The 17,847-nt window shown below is 43.5% G+C and overlaps 1 long non-coding RNA gene across 1 annotated transcript in view; it reads right to left on the reverse strand.

Moving 5' to 3' along the window:
• Nucleotides 1-16,324, reverse strand: part of LOC104008178 (uncharacterized) — a 44,735-nt gene extending 28,411 nt beyond the window's left edge. The window contains exons 1-2 of the long non-coding RNA XR_008541577.2: nucleotides 16,281-16,324; nucleotides 9,938-10,103 (exon numbers count right to left, since the gene is read on the reverse strand). This is a non-coding gene — a long non-coding RNA (uncharacterized LOC104008178). The remainder of the gene's footprint in view (nucleotides 1-9,937; nucleotides 10,104-16,280) is intronic.
• Nucleotides 16,325-17,847: the final 1,523 nt, after the last annotated feature.

The following is a 17,847-nucleotide window of genomic DNA, read 5'->3' on the forward strand; positions in this document are numbered from 1 at the left end:
CTTGAGGTCAGGAGTTCAAGACTGCAGTGAACTATCATTGTGCCACTGCACTCCACCCTGGGTGACAGAGAGCCTGTCCTCCAAAAATAAAAAATAAGTAAATTTAAAGCTGGTCCTTGACCTTCCACACTGGCTGCCACAGCAATCTGGAAGCCATGTGCTGAGATGGTGGCCTCCATGCATAGAAGCAGGATTCCCATGTCACCACATGGACAGCTGCCCTGGAGGCTCACCCAACCCACACTGGAGTTTTCATGAGCCAAAAATAAATCTTTCTCATGTAAGCCATTGAGGTATCAAGGTTTATTTACTGCAACAGGAGCAAACTGACTAATAAAGTTTGCAAACATGATCCAGTGATTGGGATCCACGTTTCCAAAGCTCTATGACAGCATTAAAAATCCTTGTCATCTCTAGCAAAAAAAAAGTCTTCCTCCTTTTGAAAGAAGGGACTAAGATAAACTTATGTCACTGCTTTGCCATTTCAGGGGTTTACAACTACTTTATTGATGAGCACATTGCTCTGCTGAGCAGATGTGAGATTCCTCCTGCTTAGAGAACTGTAAGTAATCTATTATATTCCTCTCTTTCTTTTTCCTTCTTCATGGTTCCACCTTCCTTGATGATGTATGTGCCTCTTTGTTCTTTCAGGCCTGGCCCTTCTCCCATCCGTCTTCAGCAGTGAGATGGTCCTGGTAGTAACTCAAAGGTGGCCATGCAGCAACTACAGCCACAAACATTGTCTTCACGCCCAGCCCTGCTGCCCCCTCCCAGGGCAGGAGAGTCTCCTAATACTGCTGCTCCTGCAGGCGGAGGAACCCGAGGTCAAACCTTGCCTGGTCTCTTATGCTTTGCATGAACTTGGATACATTCCCTGACTTCTCTGCGACTTAGTTTCTTCTTCTCCAAAATGAGGATGATAATGCTTACTTGAGGGTCCTATGGAGATTTACAGGGAGTAACAAATGTAAAGTTCCCAGCTCAGTGTCCAGCATAGGATAGGAATCTCCTAAGTCTGTTTTCCTTTTTCTCTTGCCCTTTCTTCTGAGGAAGAAGCTGAACCTCTCAGATCTTCATAGTTTAATTCCACATCTATCTATCTAGGCCTTTTGATGGGTACAACTCCATGCTTGAGTGTAGAGGATGCAAAAGATGGAACAATCTAGCTGGGGAGGCAATAGGTACTCATGGGGAAAGGTTAACAGGCTTATTAATTAAATGTGTAAATGCCCAAGTGTTTAATATAGACCACAAGTACTTAAGAAGTTCAAAGAAAGAAGAGACACACCTGGGCTCCTGGGATTCAGGCTAAGGATTCAGCACGGGGAAATGGGAAGATAGAGGCCCTTCCCACCTTCCTTCCCAAGGCTAAGTCTCCCCACTGCTGAGTTGGCCACTCTTTCTAATCCAAGATGGTCATCAAATTAACAATGAGGGAGATGGAGAGAGATTTTCTCACCAGCTCAGTCCACTTAAACCAGATACGTCCACAGGTACTATCTAATGATTCAGAAAAGTATAACAAGTATACTTTTGAATGAATTGGCCCACCCCGCACATGCTCTTGGAAGGCCTGCTCAAGGGTAGATTGTACTGGTTGTACTTCACATTGCAGGTTGGGACTTTGCCTGGCACAATTTGCTCAGGTAGACCCTAACATCTGCACCAGTCATACAAAGAGGATTCCCAAAATAAGAGATTCCCATTGCTCTGTAAATATTGCATACAAATGCCCTCAAACTCCTAATTCTGGCGGCGTTAGCTCCTTATTGATAATAACACCTTCAGCTGGTCGAACTGTTTACGTGGCTATGACCAGCACGTATAATTTTTGTCAAAAATCTAACAAAGCTCCAGCCACCATTCCCAAAGGAGAACATGGATTTTTGTGTGATCCTATCATATTAAAACTGCAAAACTATGCAAACTACGTAATATATCCACTTACCTAAGATTCTAACATCAAATACCGCAAAGGCCTTGATCAAAGCAGAACAGGTCAATAGTGACAGGTCAGAAATTTTGTTTCTGCTTCTTTCCAACTCCTCAGGTACATGGAAATTTGAGGGAATAGAAGGCTCAAATTCAGATTTTAAGGTAGGCAGGACCCAATAGCTGCTAAAAAACTAACAAGTTCTTAAGAGAGACTGGTTCATAGAGGTATAGTGTTGTAAACAAAGGTGGACAACAATCCCATAGTTCTCTCTCCATATATGAACAACATATGGACCCCACATGTTCAGACCTGGAAGGTGGCCGAGTAGTGATAAGTGTTCTTCTTTAGCATCAGAAAGCAGTGAGGACGGTCAGGAGACAGCGAGACAGAGAAAACACTAGTGTCATCCTTAAATGTTGTAAGAGCCGTAGTGTGAAGAGAACTAGGCTTTCCCTATAGTTCCGAAGAGCAGCACTAAGACCCACAGATAAAAGTTACCAGAAGACAAATTTCACCTAGATGTGAGGGAGACCTTTCAAGTAATTAAAGCCATTCAAAAACTGGAAGAGCCACAAGAGGTGATGAGCATCCTGTCACTGACAAATTCCTACAAAGGCTGCCTTTCACTTTCTTGGCTGCATGGAAATTCAGGGGATCATGAGATTCTTCAGCCTTCGAAGTCAGGTTTTGTAGAGAATTTCCACATGGACAGAGAAGTTAGGTTGGGTGTCCTCAAATGACTGCCCATAAGCTAACCGAAAATTCTTACTTTCTCTGATAATATTTTATTCCACTACAAAGGCTAAGAATTTCCTGCATGCAGGGCTTAATACCTAGGTGATGGGTTGATAGGTGCAGCAAATCACTGTGGCACACGTTTACCTATGTAGCAAACCTGCATGTCCTGCACATGTATCCTGAACTTAAAATAAAACGAAATAAAATTTTTTAAAAAAGAATTTCCTGCTTCAGATAATCAGTGAGCACCCTAATCACATCATTATCGTTTCTAGTCTTTTTCCCAACGGACAGGTCCGGTGCTCAATGGCATTTGTGTGATTCTTTCCCCACCCCATCCCACAGTCACATCGGCACTCATGCTAAAAGCTGTCCACTATAAACCCCATCATTTATAATGCAAAAAGGGAATCATTGATTTTGCGCTGATGAGTCACCATAATGCTTTTCTCTTATATGTACTTAATCTCTGCGGTTTCTCCGAGGATGGAAAGCTTTCCTTTCTGTGGGAGGATCTAAATAGCTCTCTAAACAGACACCAGCTGGGCAAACAGTGCAGAGAATTTCGGCACAATGTGATAAGAGCAGCCGCACCCGCAACCCAGGTCGCTTCTCAGTACAGCAGCCAAATTAGAAATAGCTACTGAGCAGACCCTTTTGATCTAACCGTAGGATGCATCCATTTCTTTCTTTCTCTCTCTGTCTTTTTTTTTTTTTTTTTTTTTTTTGAGACAGAGTCTCACTCTGTTACCCAGGCTGGAGTGCAGTGGCGCGATCTCGGCTCACTTGCAACCTCTGCCTCCCAGGTTCAAGCGATTCTCCTGCCTCAGCCTCCCAAGTAGCTGAGATTACAGGCACCCGCTACCACACTTGGCTAATTTTTTGTATTTTTAGTAGGGACGGGGTTTCACCATGTTGGCCAGGCTGGTCTTGAACTCCTGACCTCAGGTGATCCACCCACCTCAGCCTCCCAAAGTGCTGGGATTACAGGCGTTGAGCCACTGCGCCCAGCCAGGATGCATCCATCTCTTAAGAGAATGCTACATCCAGTTTCACGGTTAGTCGCCAAACCTGAAAATTATCCATGTATCATGGAATCAGAATGTGTCTCTCCCAGGATGGGAACTGGACAGAGCTGGTGCAGCACCCAAGCAAGGAGGAAATGATAAAACGTCAGCCATGGGATGGGGGTAATGAAATGCTTCCCTTTAGTCCTCATTTCGGCGGCAGCGTTTCCCATCCTGCCCGGCATCTTCATGCTGTGCTAATCTTTGTACAGGGGTAAGGCCTTCCGTGTTTATTTCTTCCTTTTGTCCAGAAGGAAGCCACAGTAGTTTGCAATCTTAAACAGGAAACACAGAACTCAGAATCCAAGAAAGCATACTTTGCCTCTCTCTCTCAAGAAGTCTCAACAACTATTGAACAAGCTGTGCCCATCCAACGTTACATACTTGTTTGAGGCAGAATGAGATAGAATGAAAAGAATGAATGAATGAATGAATGACTCCTGTAAGATTGCAGACTGTTGATAGCCAGGTAGAAATCATCCCTTTAGGAATGTTCTAGCATGTGCTTGGGCGTAGATGTGAGAAGAATCACAGCCTCCTCATGTGAAACAATGGCTGGCCAGGGGTCTTTGCCAGAGGTTCCTCGGGGCTGGAGTTAGGACAAGTACTTCCAGCTCAATGCACCATGGGACACTGAAGCTAAAGGAAGAGACAGAGCAAATAAGGTCTTTAACGCCAAGGCCACCTAGCATGTGACTGTGAGGACAGTCACCCTCCAAGGCAGGTCACATGAACTTAGAGCCCACCTTTTTAAGGGCAAGACTGTTTGGCTTCTTGCTCTGGTGGAGGAATGAAGCCAAGTCTTTAATTTGCATTTCCCAATTGAGTGGAATCAATCTCTTTTGTATCCTGAAATACTGTGGTTGCCTTGATTGGGTAGTATCTTTACATGCTGAATTCCAAACTGCCAGCTACAAACACACGTTCTTTATTTACACCTTGTCTTTATATAGCCTGGGACACACTCAGAGGAGGGTGAGCCACATTCTGAAAGGGCTCACAGCTTACCTGGTTTTGCCCACATTAGTGAAGCAAATGGGTCCACCCAGTTGGGTCCACCCAGTCTAAGTCTCAATGTTGAGCCTTGACCAGAGGTTAAATACAGGATGTGGTGAAAACAGCTGAACCATTAAACCCCCTAGGAACTGAAAACCACACTATATGTGTTATTTGTTCTCCTAGGAATTGACGTGGACATCCAAATCTAAGAAGTATGTTTAGCAAGATACTGATATCAACAAAGGGATGAGGCCCAGGGCATTGTTGGGGCAACAAAAAGCTCCCCTTCCTTCTTTCTAAAAAAGAGGAAAGGAGTCATGCTGGGTGCAGGGTTCTGGGGAGGAAGGGAGGGAGGCAGGCAGGGATTTGTTCTTGGAACAGAAAAGCACAAGCAAGCAGAGTGGGCATCCGCCTCAATGCATGGCACTGACCATCCTGCAGACACAGGTGCTGAAGGAGGCTCAGAACGCAGCTGGCATCATAGATAGCACTCACAGGCCCACGCAGCCTCCCCAAGCCTGCTTCCCCATGTCCCTTCATGCCCTGCCCACTTTCCTAACCTTGTCCCCCAGGAGTTTCCACCAAGAGGAGGAGCAGCTGAGCTCACAGTACCTGGAGTTCTGTTGCACACACAGCTGTGCAGGCCCTGCATCACCCTTGGGCCAGGACAACACTGGGGCTACATTCACCCAGCTCCACCACCTCCAGTTGCCCCATGCTGAGAAATGGCTTCAAGGAGCAGCCCCATCCTGTGGCCTGGATTTCTCTAGGTGGGCTCAACTCACCCTCTTCCATTTGTCCTGCTCGTTTCTGCAGAGGCTACGCTGATATGTCACTTTCTTTTTTTCAGGGACCTCAGTCTTGGCCTCTCCTTTTGAACTGCTCAAGGTCCCCTTACATGTGTTCTTCATTGAGGCTTTTTTGGCAGAGGTTTGCTTCCCCAGAGATTAATAAATGCCCACAGCACACTTTGCTGAGGAAGCTGGGTGACACTCAGAGAGCTCTCTGTGTCTGTCTACCCTCCATGTTCTCTAGCAACCACACTCTCCATAGCAGTCTGTGCTCTGAAAGTTACAGGAGAGGACTCGCTGGGAAAAACCATTTTTCCAACTGGACTCCAAGTTGGAAACTGTCAAGTGGAAACATAAATACAATGAAAGGCTTAGGAGAAAACGCAACAATAAATCTCAAGAAGCAGAGAATAGAATGGTGCATGTCAGGGGCTGTGGAGGGGGGAAAAGGGGAGCTTTTCAGTGGGTATAAAGTTTCAGTTATGCAAGATGATATGGTTTGGCTGTGTCTCCACCCAAATCTCATCGAACTGTACTCCCATAATTCCCACGTGTTGTGGGAGGGACCTGATGGAGATAATTGAATCACGGGGGCAGTTTCTCCCATACTGTTCTCTTGGTAGTAAATAAGTTTCACGAGATCTGATGGTTTGATAAGGGGAAACTCCTTTCGCTTGGCTCTCATTCTCTCTCTTGCCGCCACCATGTAAGAAGTGCCTTTTGCCTTCCGCCATGATCTTGAGGCCTCCCTAGCCACGTGGAACTGTGAGTTCATTAAACCTCTTTCTTTTGTAAATTACCCAGTCTTGGGTATGTCTTTATCAGCAGCATGAAAATGAACCAATACACAAGATGAATGAGTTCTAGAGATCTGCTGCACAACGTCATGCCTATAGTTTACACGGTATCATACACGTAAGAATGTGTTAAGAGGGCAGATCTCATGTTAAACATTTTTACCACAAAAAAATAAACATATGATAAAATTAAGAACACAAGGAAACTTTTGGAGAGGATATGTTCATTACCTTGATTGTTGGGATAGTATCCTGGGTATAAGCCTATGTCAAATTCACCAAACCGTATACATCGAACATGTGCAGTTTTGGTTTTGGTTTTGTTTTGACACAGGGTCTTGTTCTGTTGCCCAGGCTGGATGAAGTACAGTGCTGCAATCATAGCTCACTGCAGCTTCAAACTCCTGGGCTCAAGCAATCCTCCCATGTCAGCCTCTCATGTAGCTGGGACCACAGGCACGTGCCACCACACCAGTCTAATATTTTTTATTTTTTTGTAGAGACAGTCTCACTTTGTTGCCCAGGCTGGTCTCAAACTCCTGGGCTCAAGCAATCCTCCCGCCTCAGCCTCCAAAGTGCTGGGATTACAGGTAGGAGCCCCTGTGGCCTGCCCAGTTTTTCAAATGTATCGATTACACTTCAATAAAGCTGTTTTCCAAATAAAATGAAAAAGAAAACTCAACCATAGCAGGCGATGGGCTGTGAAGTGGGAGGGAGGATTCCTCCATGGCTCCCCAACTTTGAACTTGGATGCCTAGGTAAATGGCAAACCAGGGAAGACACAATAGAGGCGGGTATTGGTGGATTTCCACCCACAACTGCCCCACATAGGCAACCGCTATATGAAATGTTATCACCTCTTCGTTAATGATATATATATGCAGTGATGTGATGGTAAATGTTTAGCAACCATATCTCCAAAAAATTGAATGTATGCATGTGGGTATGTGTGTCTATTCCTGTACAAGTTTACTACAAATTTTTTAAATTTTTTCCCAGCTTCATTAAGGAATAATTGACAAATCAAAAGTATACATATTTATAGTGTATAATGTGATGTTTTGATCTGTGCACACGTTGTAAAAGATTAAATCAAGCTAACATATCCATCACCTCACCTCACATACTTAGCTTATGTTTGTGGTAAGAATACTTAAGATCTACTCTCTTAGCAATTTTCAAGTATACGATACTGTTATGATCTGAATGTGTGTGTCCCTCCAAAATGCACATGTTGAAGCCTAATCCCCAATGCAATAGTCTTAAGGGAACTTTAGGAGGTGAGGAGATCACTGGGGTGGAGCCCTCGCAGATGAGATTAGTGCCCTTATAAAAGAGAACTGAGGAAGCTTGCTCTTCCCTTCTGCCCTGTGAGGACGCAGCTAGAAGGCATCATCTATGAAGCAGAGAGCAAACCCTCATTAGACACTGAATCTTCTAGCACCTTGATCTTGGACTTCCTCAGCCTCCAGAACGGTGAGCAATAAATTTCTGTTGTTTGTAAGCCACTCAGTTTATGATATTTTGTTATAGCAACCCGAACAGACCAAGACAAATACATTAACTATAGTCATCATGCTGTGTCTTATAAATTTTTTGACATGAAGGATGTATAGCACACAATTTACAAATAATAAGATTGACTTTTATGTAAATCGGTAAAGTCAATTGATTCTTAGAGAATGGTTTTGTTGATTTTTGCCAAACCATTGTAATTGCAGCCAACATATGGTTGCAACTGATGAACAAGTGTAGTTCCAATATGCATGCTGGTTAATATTTTTGTTTTACATTAACAAGTAAGAAGAAAGCAAAATAAATGACAAAGACATATGGTGGAAAACATTTTCGTCATTCATAAGGGCGACTCTTTGTTGAATCAGGTAGTAGTTGTCAAATACTAGAAGACTGTTTCCTCAATTTTTGTGCCATTTACAATGCAGCAGCTGAAGACATGACAAACTTTTAAGTCCAATCTGCATGATTAACATTTCCCCACACTTCCTTGTGTCTAGATAATCAACAAAACAAGCAAGCTCTGATTGGCAGAATTTGTCAATTTTTTTGGTGTAAATACTCCCATTGTGGCATATTCCAGGCTACCAAGGTGATGTCACTGAACACAGAGTTGCAAAGAGATGTACAGTAGCACACCAGAGTATTGTATTTTCACCACACAGATGCAATAGCTGGCCAGGTTCGGTGGCGCACGCCTGTAATCCCAGCACTTTGGGAGACTGAGGCGGGCAGATCACTTGAGGTTAGGAGTTCAAGACCAGTCTGGCCAACATGGTGAAATCCCACCTCTACTAAAAATACAAAAATTAGCCAGGTGTGGTAGTAAACACCTGTAATCCCAGCTACTTGGGAGGCTAAGGCAGGAGAATCGCTTGAACCCACGAGGTGGAGGTTGCAGTGAGCCGAGATGGTGCCATTGCACTCCAGCCTGGGCAACAAGAGTGAAACTCCGTCTCAAAAAAATAAAAATAAACAGATGCAATAGCTATAAATAACCTTAAAAGCACAGCTAATAATAAAAGGCAGTAAAATGATTAAGAAATTATGAGTTTAGAATGTTATCATCAAATTCAATATAATTTATTTAACAGTAAGTGTAATTAATTTTGAATCATGGCTGTGTTTAACAACTGGCTTGCAAAATTCCTGAAAAGTTAACTGTTGGCTCTTGCATGCCAGTTCAGCCCAGCCCCAATGCACCGTGACATAAATGCCCAAACAATATGTTATTTTTTGTACTTTAAAAAATGGTAATATGCTGCATGCAATCTGGGAGTTGCTTTTTCATACCACATTATGTCACTCTTGTCTTTTGACCCTCAACATCATCCTTGCCCCTTCTTTGCTCTCAGCTGATGTATCACAGGATGGGGCAGCCTGGGAACAGCCCTTAGGGTCTCTGTTCTGAGATCATCAGTGAGAAGCACATGGTGGGACAAAGATAGATTTCACTCTTCCTGGGGCAGCGACAGCGGCAGATAACCGGGCTTCTGCAGTAGCAACAGTGGCTTCCTGATACCTCCTGACTTCTGAGGAGCACCACCTCCCTTGGCTTTTGCTCCCTGACCATCCTTTGCAACCATTTTTTTTTCTTTTTTTTTTTTTTTTTTGAGACGGAATCTCACTGTTGCCCAGGCTGGAGTACAGTAGCACAATCTCTGCTCACTGCAACCTCCGCCGCCCAGGTTCAAACGATTCTCCTGACTCAGGCACCCGCCCCCACGCTTGGCTAATTTTTGTATTTTTAGTAGAGATGGGGTTTCACCACGTTGGCCAGGATGGCCTTGCAACCGTTTTCTAGGCACCTAATTTCCTGAAGTAAACCCTTCCTGCTGGAAATATACAGAATGGTTTCTGGTTCTCAGACTAAAAGGATAGAATGTATTCATGTTAATGCTGGTTGCCTACTCTCATCATTTTCACTGTGGTGTAATGTTCCATTTTGTGGCCGTATCCCACAGGATTCTCCCTAACTTGGCTCCATTTTACACCCTGCCTGCCCAGCCTCTGATACTTTTCATAGCCAGTGTTCTCAGATTAGATTAATAGAGACCGTGCTGCGGTGTTTACCCAAATGGTTCTCATGCTTACCCATTAGCGTCCTCAATCCTTGATCTCATTCCCCCTCCTTTTCCCATAGATGAACCGGTGGATCCTGCTTTCCAGTCTGTCACCCTTGGCGTACAGGCTACCACGAGTTGAAGGAGGGTCTATTGCTGGAGAAGACTGGTTCATAGGAGTCCGCTCAGGCTCGCAGCTGCCAACATGAAAAAAAAAAATCATCTCAGAAAAATGTAGCTCAGCTGCTTACAGTAAGTCATTGTTATACCTACGTTTATCACTGTGGGGCACAGATGCAACCGTTTCTCTGTGCTAACAAGCTGATTAAGCTCAGCCAGGACTTTTCCAGAGGGTCCTCCCTCTCCCCACATAATCTATGTTGAGATGCTCAGCACAGAAGTTAGTGCATTGTTGGAACAAAAAGAAGTCTCTCTTCAGAGGGTTCCTAGCATCAACGCAACTCCCAATTCTCCTCTACCTCTTTGTATTCCTTTGTATCATTCATTCCTCGTTCCATGTTTCGTGTCACTGAGCCTTTCAAAGAGGGCAGATACAGCTCTCTATATTTCACAGAGAGCTCTAGAATTGCAATTACATCCATGACACATATTTTCATACCCCTCAATTCTAGGGCACTCATAGACCACAGTAAGAGATGCTCCTGCTCCTTCTGAGGAACACCAACAGGCAAGATGCACCCCCTGACTGCCCCACCAAGAGCAGACCATCTGCCCTCTCTGACGGCATGCTTCACTCTGTCAACATGAAATGGCATGTTGTTCCTGAACATCCCATGATGGTCTGTGCTTCTGTGCCTTTTGCCTATCCTATTTCTGCTTCTGGGCACACTTTTTCTCTCCTTGCCTTTGGGTTGAAGCCCTACTCACCCTTTAACACCCAGTTCATTCTGAGTTGGACTTCTGGAAGGATCAGAAAGTATCCTCCGTGCAGACACCACACATCACTTCACCCTTTTTCCCAAGGCAAACAACACTAACCTAGTCCAGGTCATGTTCCTGTTAGGCCCAGGTATGCCTCAAAAACTCTAGCAGAACAGCACCCCAGGCAGCATTTCCCAGTCAATCACATGAGCAAGCAAGATACATGCCTCTCCATGTCCCTGTCTAGGTTTCTTCCTTTTCTGGAGACAGGCTAGGGACTGGCAGCTGTGGCTGTGTATTGCTAAGTGCAATTCCAGGAGTCTGCAGAATGGAAGGCACATCCATTTTTTTTTTTTTTTTTTAAGACAGAGTTTCACTTCATCACCCAGGCTGGAATGCAGTGGCGTGACCTCGGCTCATTGCAACCTTGGCCTCCCGGCTTCAAGCAATTCTTGTGCCTCAGCCTCCCTAGTAGCTGAGATTACAGGCATGCATCAACACGCCCAGCTAATTTTTGTATTTTAGTAGAGATGGAGTTTCACCATGTTGGCCCAGGCTGGTCTCAAACTCCTGACCTCAAGTGATCCTCCCATCTCGGCCTCCCAAAGTGCCCAGATTACAGGTGTGAGCCACTGTGACCAGCCAGGAGCCAAATCCTTGATGCCTCCAGGGCCCGAGGCCAAGCAGGCCTCCCTCTTCCTGTGCTCCCTGATCTGTGCTAAGATCAGGTGCTCCCTCTATTCCCCAATCCTAACCCACTTGGATGCACATGTGATTTTAGTACAGCTTCCTTTAATTTCATGTTTAATGATTTTTCATACTACAACTCTTTTTTGTCAGAGCTGTATTTCTATGCTTTTTACCTTCATTGGCAAAGCTTCTGGAAACAAAGTATGTTAATGAAATTTTAAAAATAAAAAAATTACATAAAATCCAGTTCAGGTATCTCCACTTCCATAAAGCTTTCTCAAACACCACCAATCTGAAATACCCTATTCCATGACCTCTGCACGTTGTATAGGATTCTTTATGCCCTTGAGGGATGAGGTAAAGTCTTCCCCCTTAATTTCTGTCACTTTAAGAGCAAACATAGTAACAGACAAGGAGCAGACTTACTGTTTACTGTAAGAGCTGTAGATTCCCAAGTTCACTGTTCATCAGCTAAAATGTAAACTCACTACATGCTTAGCATTCACGCTGGCACATCCAGGTTACCCCTGTGGGACTTGAGGGGCAAGGGGAACCAGTGCCAACATGACGCTCATTCAGCTTGCTGTGCCATGAATAATAAAGTCCTTTGTCTCTGACCCAGGGATCTTGTGTCTTCTGCCAGCATCCATAAAACAGTAACAAGCTAACTTATTAGCTTGTAAGTAGAGTAAAATCTCAGACCCTTGGCAGGTCCTGGTCTGAGTTCATGCCTTTTCTTCTTTGGGACTGGCCCCAGAGTCCAGCATAGGTCCTGATTAGTATATATGTAGAAAGTAATCAAGTTCAATGGACTAGACTGAAGACAGGGAACTTTCCTTCTACTGAACACCACTTAGCCCAGTGTTTCTCTTTTTTTTTTTTTTTTTTTTTTGGCCCAGTATTTCTTAACCTCAGCTCTATTGACATTTGGAACCAGATAATTCTCTATTGTAGGGGGGCTGTTCTGTGCATGATAGGATATTTAGTAGCATCCCTGGCCTCTACACAGTAGATGTCAGTAATACCCACCCCCAATCAAAAATGTCTCCAGACATTGCCAAATGTTCCCTGGCAGAGCAGTATCATCCTCTACCCTCACCACTGAAAACCACTTATTTTACCTATCCAGAAGTGGGGGTGGGGTGGGGAGGAGGAAGCAAGGGGTTATAACTAAATTATCATTTAGTGGACTTTGAGATGCTAATGTACCGGAGAGGTATAGAAATATTGCACTCACCTGCCTATTCACTCAAGGATCACATATGATAAGTCATGACATATTGCAGCCAACAGTAAAACACAATCGTCATGAGCACCCATGGGTGCCGGGCAGGAGTGTCCACCGCTCATCCACACCCTCAGCCATTCTGTGAAGTGGGCATTTCCACTCTGCAAGAACCTGAGGCACAGGGAGGTCACGTGCCTTGCCGAGGGGAAGAGTTTGGACTTGAACGCAGAGCTGTTGATCTCTGTCGCACTTGTTCTTAATCATTAACCTATTGTTAATGATCCGACAAAGAACGTGGGGGATGACATGGAAGAGAGGGGACTGGAAGTTATGAAATGGGAAACCAAAGTTTACTTTGAGGGGAAAAAAAAGTCAAACTTACATGTCAATAGCATCCTCTTAAAGGTTGAAAATATGTAACCCTTTGGATATTTTAAGAGCACATATAGTATCAGAATCTGTAACAACATGTACTTTAATTCCTACATAAAATGTTAAAATACAGGCCCAAGTGAATAGCTCTCTTTCCTGCATCCAGAAAAATGCGAACCATCCAGTCTAGGAAGGAGCAAAGTGACAAAACCTGTTTGAACAAACCCAATGCTACACTCCACTTCAATGGAGTACCTTTCCCATCTGGTGGTGGGTTCAAGAATTGTCCCTAAAACACTTTTAAATCCACTCGTGACTTTGCAAAGTAGTAGCATCAGTGCCAGCCTGAGTCCCAGCAGTTAGACACATATTGATCCCCCAAACTGATTACTAATTGACACCAGATTCTGGTAATTTCAAGGGCAGGTCAATTACTGGCTGCCTATAGAATTATTAGTACAAAGATGAGTAACCCCTAAGGAAAAACACTATTTTGACTTTATTTAAACTTTTCCCTGAGAAGCTGACATTCCTCTACAACATTAATTCTCAGAAATATTTTTAATGCACTGTAATATTTTATCTTGGAGGCAGAGAAAAATAGCAAGAAATAAGAAAGGGGAAGAGAGTGCATGGAAGAGAGGGACAGTCGCAGTCATTACCATATTCGGTGGAGAGCCAAAAATAAGAATACACAATTATGTTTAAAATATATGGGGCCAGGCACAGTGGCTCACGCCTGTAATCCCAGCATGTTAGGAGGTGGAGGTGGGTGGATCACTTGAGGTCAGGAGTTTGAGACCAGCCTGGCCAACATGGTGAAATCCCATCTCCACTAAAAACAAAATTAGCCGGGTGTGGTGGCAGGCACCTGAAATCCCAGATACTCAGGAGGCTGAGGCAGGAAAATTGCATGAACCTGGGAGCCAGAGGTTGTAGTGAGCTGAGATTGTGCCACTGCAGCCTGGGCAACAGAGTGAAACTCTGTCTCAAAAAAAAAAAAATAATAATAAAAAAAAATATATATATATATATGTATATGTATATCAATTAAAGATTTTAAAAGGGGTAAGTCAATTTCTCTCTGGAATCTTGAAAATATAATCCAGAAAAATGAATGACTCCATAACTAAAATATTAACTATACTTAAAAGTAGAATTGATGTCCAATACTGATATATCCAGATAACTCACATTGACACAAATATCTCTCCAATAATTTTATGTTTTCCAATATAATTGTCTCATGTCTTCATTCTCCCAATCTTTACACTGTTCTCTTTCTTTTTACAGTAATATCATAGAAAAATTGGTAATACATTTGTATTCATTAATCTGACAAATAGTTATTGAGCACCTGCTCTGTGCCAGGCATTGGGATACAGCAGTGAATAAGACAAATCCTTGTGCACATGGGGCTTACACTCTAATTGGGGACACAGGCAATCTACAAGTACACGTACCTCAGGTTCCATAGAAAGCACTAAATATCATCTCATTTAATTTTTCCAGCTCTATGTGGCGGGTCCTATTATTTTTCATTTTACATGTGAAAAACAAAAACAAAAACAAGGCTCAGAGAGGTTAATTGGTTTGCCCAAGGACTCAGATGAGTGAGTGGCAGAACCAGGATTCAAAATCAGATATCTTCTCCAAAGTCCAACATCGTCCAGCTGCAAGTTCTCAACAGCAACGCAGCCAGCATCCACTGATGACAGCTTATGTGCCAGGCCCTGGGGAATACAGAAGTGACTGGGGCCTGCCTCCAAGAGTTAGCGCAGCATCTGCCTGCCTAGGGAACATCAGGCTTCCAGTGTCTAACAGGACACCCACCTGCTCACCAGCATTCACTGAAAATAACAAATTCTCCCGATCTCAGCTCCAACATTCTGAAAAAAATACCAAAAATTATTATTTAAAAATTATAGCAAAAGTTGGCCAGGTACTGTGGCTCAAGCCTGGAATCCCAGCACTTTGGGGGGCTCAGGCAGGTGGATCACCTGAGGTCAGGAGTTCGAGACCAGCCTGGCCAACATGGTAAAACCCTGTCTCTACTAAAAATACAAAAATTAGCTGGGTGTGCTGGCGCATGCCTGTAATTCCAGCTATTCAGGAGGCTGAGGCAGGACAATCACCTGAGCCCAGGAGGTGGAGGTTGCAGTGAGCCAAGATTGAGCCACTGAACTCCAGCCTGGGCGACAGAGCAAGACTGTCTCAAAAAAAATAAAAAATAAAAAATAATTGTAAAAGTGAAATTCAACAAAAGGATTAACATCAAGATTAACATGAACTGATCCTGTGATTTCCCTATAAGGGGAGGAAAAGCTACGTTTGAGGCTCTTTGGATTTTTGCGGGGCTTTCTTTGCCCATTTTATTTAGAATAAGGCAATGGAAGTGCAGCTCTTGCTTCTATACTAAGCGCATTTTGAAAGACTCATTGACACCAAACATCAATGAGGAATGAAACATTACAAAGATGCTCCCCTTTAAACAAACATAAAGTAAGCGCTTTTAAATATTATGTGCTTCTTGGACAGGTATCCTAATTCAAGACAGCATCTCACACAAACTGGAGCTGGCGATCAGTCGAATAACCTGGCTGACATCACTGATAAGGCCAAGGACTCCCAGCACCTTCTGACAAACCTCTGTTTCCTGCTTCTTGTCTGAAGTACACTGTTTGCTTGGCAAAAGCCAGGAGACGTGAGAACCTCCCACAGCAAATGTTGATATAAAGAAAATGTCCTAAGTGACCAGTGATATTTATCCAGGTATTATTTCCACCACCTGTGCAGAGTTTACCAAGGAGGTGGGTAGGGTCGCTATCTTGGGTGCGTTCAGCTTGAGTTGCCCGGATACCACATCTTGAGTTCAACAGGGAACATAAATCTAATTGTTCCTCTCTTCACTGAAACCCTAAGGATTCCAAATTAGATCGCATTGCTGAACTACATGAGTGAAGCTTATGCATTTGACCTCTCAGTGTGGTTTGCAAAGCTACCCTCTGGAACTAAAGGCAGGAAGCTTTGCTATCGAAAAGATGTTAGCGTCTCATCAAACACAGCCAATGTTCAAGAATCGTGCCCCTTGGCAGGAGCGTGTTTTAATTGCTGGTGATATTGCAGAACAGATTTCTGAAGTCTAATTTTCTTTCTGCAGCCAAATTTTTGATGTATATTAATAATATCCTCATAAACTTACATCTGTGGGTACAGTCATTGCCGCATAGTTGGCTTCACAGTTCTAAAAAAGAAAAAGAAGAAAATTTGGAAAAATTATTCCCAAAAAGGACACGTTTATAAAGTTTATAGTAGGAGCAAACTTCAAAGTTACCACTCCTATAGAATGTTTAGAAAATTTTAAGATGATTAAACTTCATGGAAATTTTTAAGGTCTCTTTTCATGAAATTATTTTTTTCTTTTGACTATATTTCCATTTTATAGCACTTATCACAACAGTAATTAATGAATTAGCTGCATAATGATTTATTTAATGTCAGTCCCCCTGCTCGTTCTGTAACCCCCTCCAAAGGGAGGAACCGGGACTGATCTGTTTACCTTCCCAATGCTCGGTATATTGACAAATAGCAGGGGCTCAAAAAACATTTTTTTGCTGCTGCTATCTCCATAATAGGATCATGACTGCATTGTCAGAAGTGTCAATTAGCTACCTCAAAAGCACTTGGCTTCATTTAATGACTTCCTCTCATACTACAGTTATGCAAGATGTGACGGAAGTAAAGGAAACATGGAATCTCCTTGTATATTTTTTGCAACTTCCTATGAATCTACAATTATTTCAAAACAAAGAGCTTTTCTATAAAAAAAAAAAAGAAAAAGAAAAAAGATTTTGCTCCCTGCCACCAGCTTCTTGGATTTCACCTAGATCTTAGGAACTTCCATCTCAATCTTCCCATACCCACAATATACTTGGCTTCCTGATTTCAACAATGTTTTCTAGGAGGTTGACTTTCAACAACCCAATATAAGCTAGAAGCTCAGCGTTCCTTCCCGCCCACCCTTGACAAAGCAGATCATTTTATACAACAACAGCCACTTTTCTGAGAGGGCCGGCCAAAATGCCAAGTGTGGTGTCAATTTTTATACAATTGATTCCTTTCTGTCTCCTCCACACAGACACCACCAAAAAGCTGTCACATGGTAGTAATTTTCAAGAACTCGCTGGCACATCAAGGGTCAGGAAGAAATGTTATGTTGATGAGCTGGTCATTTGCTCAAGATTTCTGGTTGGCAAGAAAATACAGAGCGTGCACACCCAGGTTCCCAGACGACAAACCACACACCCAAGTATTATTGAGCCTCATCCATGGCAGCCTCATGTTACACAATGAATCAGGCCACCGCCCAGCGCCAAGAGCCTTGGAAAACTATGCAAAGTGCATTAAAATCAACAGAAAAACTTCTCATGTCACAATATTTAGCTTCTCACTTCTCCAAGCTTCCCCCAAAAACCAACCCTCCCCGGCCAAAGTTTGACGCTACTGGCTTGAATCACACAGTCAGATTTGGACTTTTCAACAAACCACAGAACAGATATTAACTTTCCTGTGAGCTTGGGAATACGGTCGGCAGTTCTGGGCATGAAGAGAGGTTCAGTGTCCAGGGACAGAGCTGAGCCAGGGTTGCAGGGAGCCAGCAGAAGGTGGTTCCCAGCTGCCTGCCCTCTCCAGCCCTGAGCTGAGCCCACTCTCTGGACCTCTTTGTCTTCCCAAATGATGCCCTTCCCTGGAAGAAAAACAAAACAAGA

The sequence above is a fragment of the Pan troglodytes genome, chromosome 22 (assembly GCF_028858775.2).
Source record: "Pan troglodytes isolate AG18354 chromosome 22, NHGRI_mPanTro3-v2.0_pri, whole genome shotgun sequence".
Taxonomy (NCBI): domain Eukaryota; kingdom Metazoa; phylum Chordata; class Mammalia; order Primates; family Hominidae; genus Pan; species Pan troglodytes.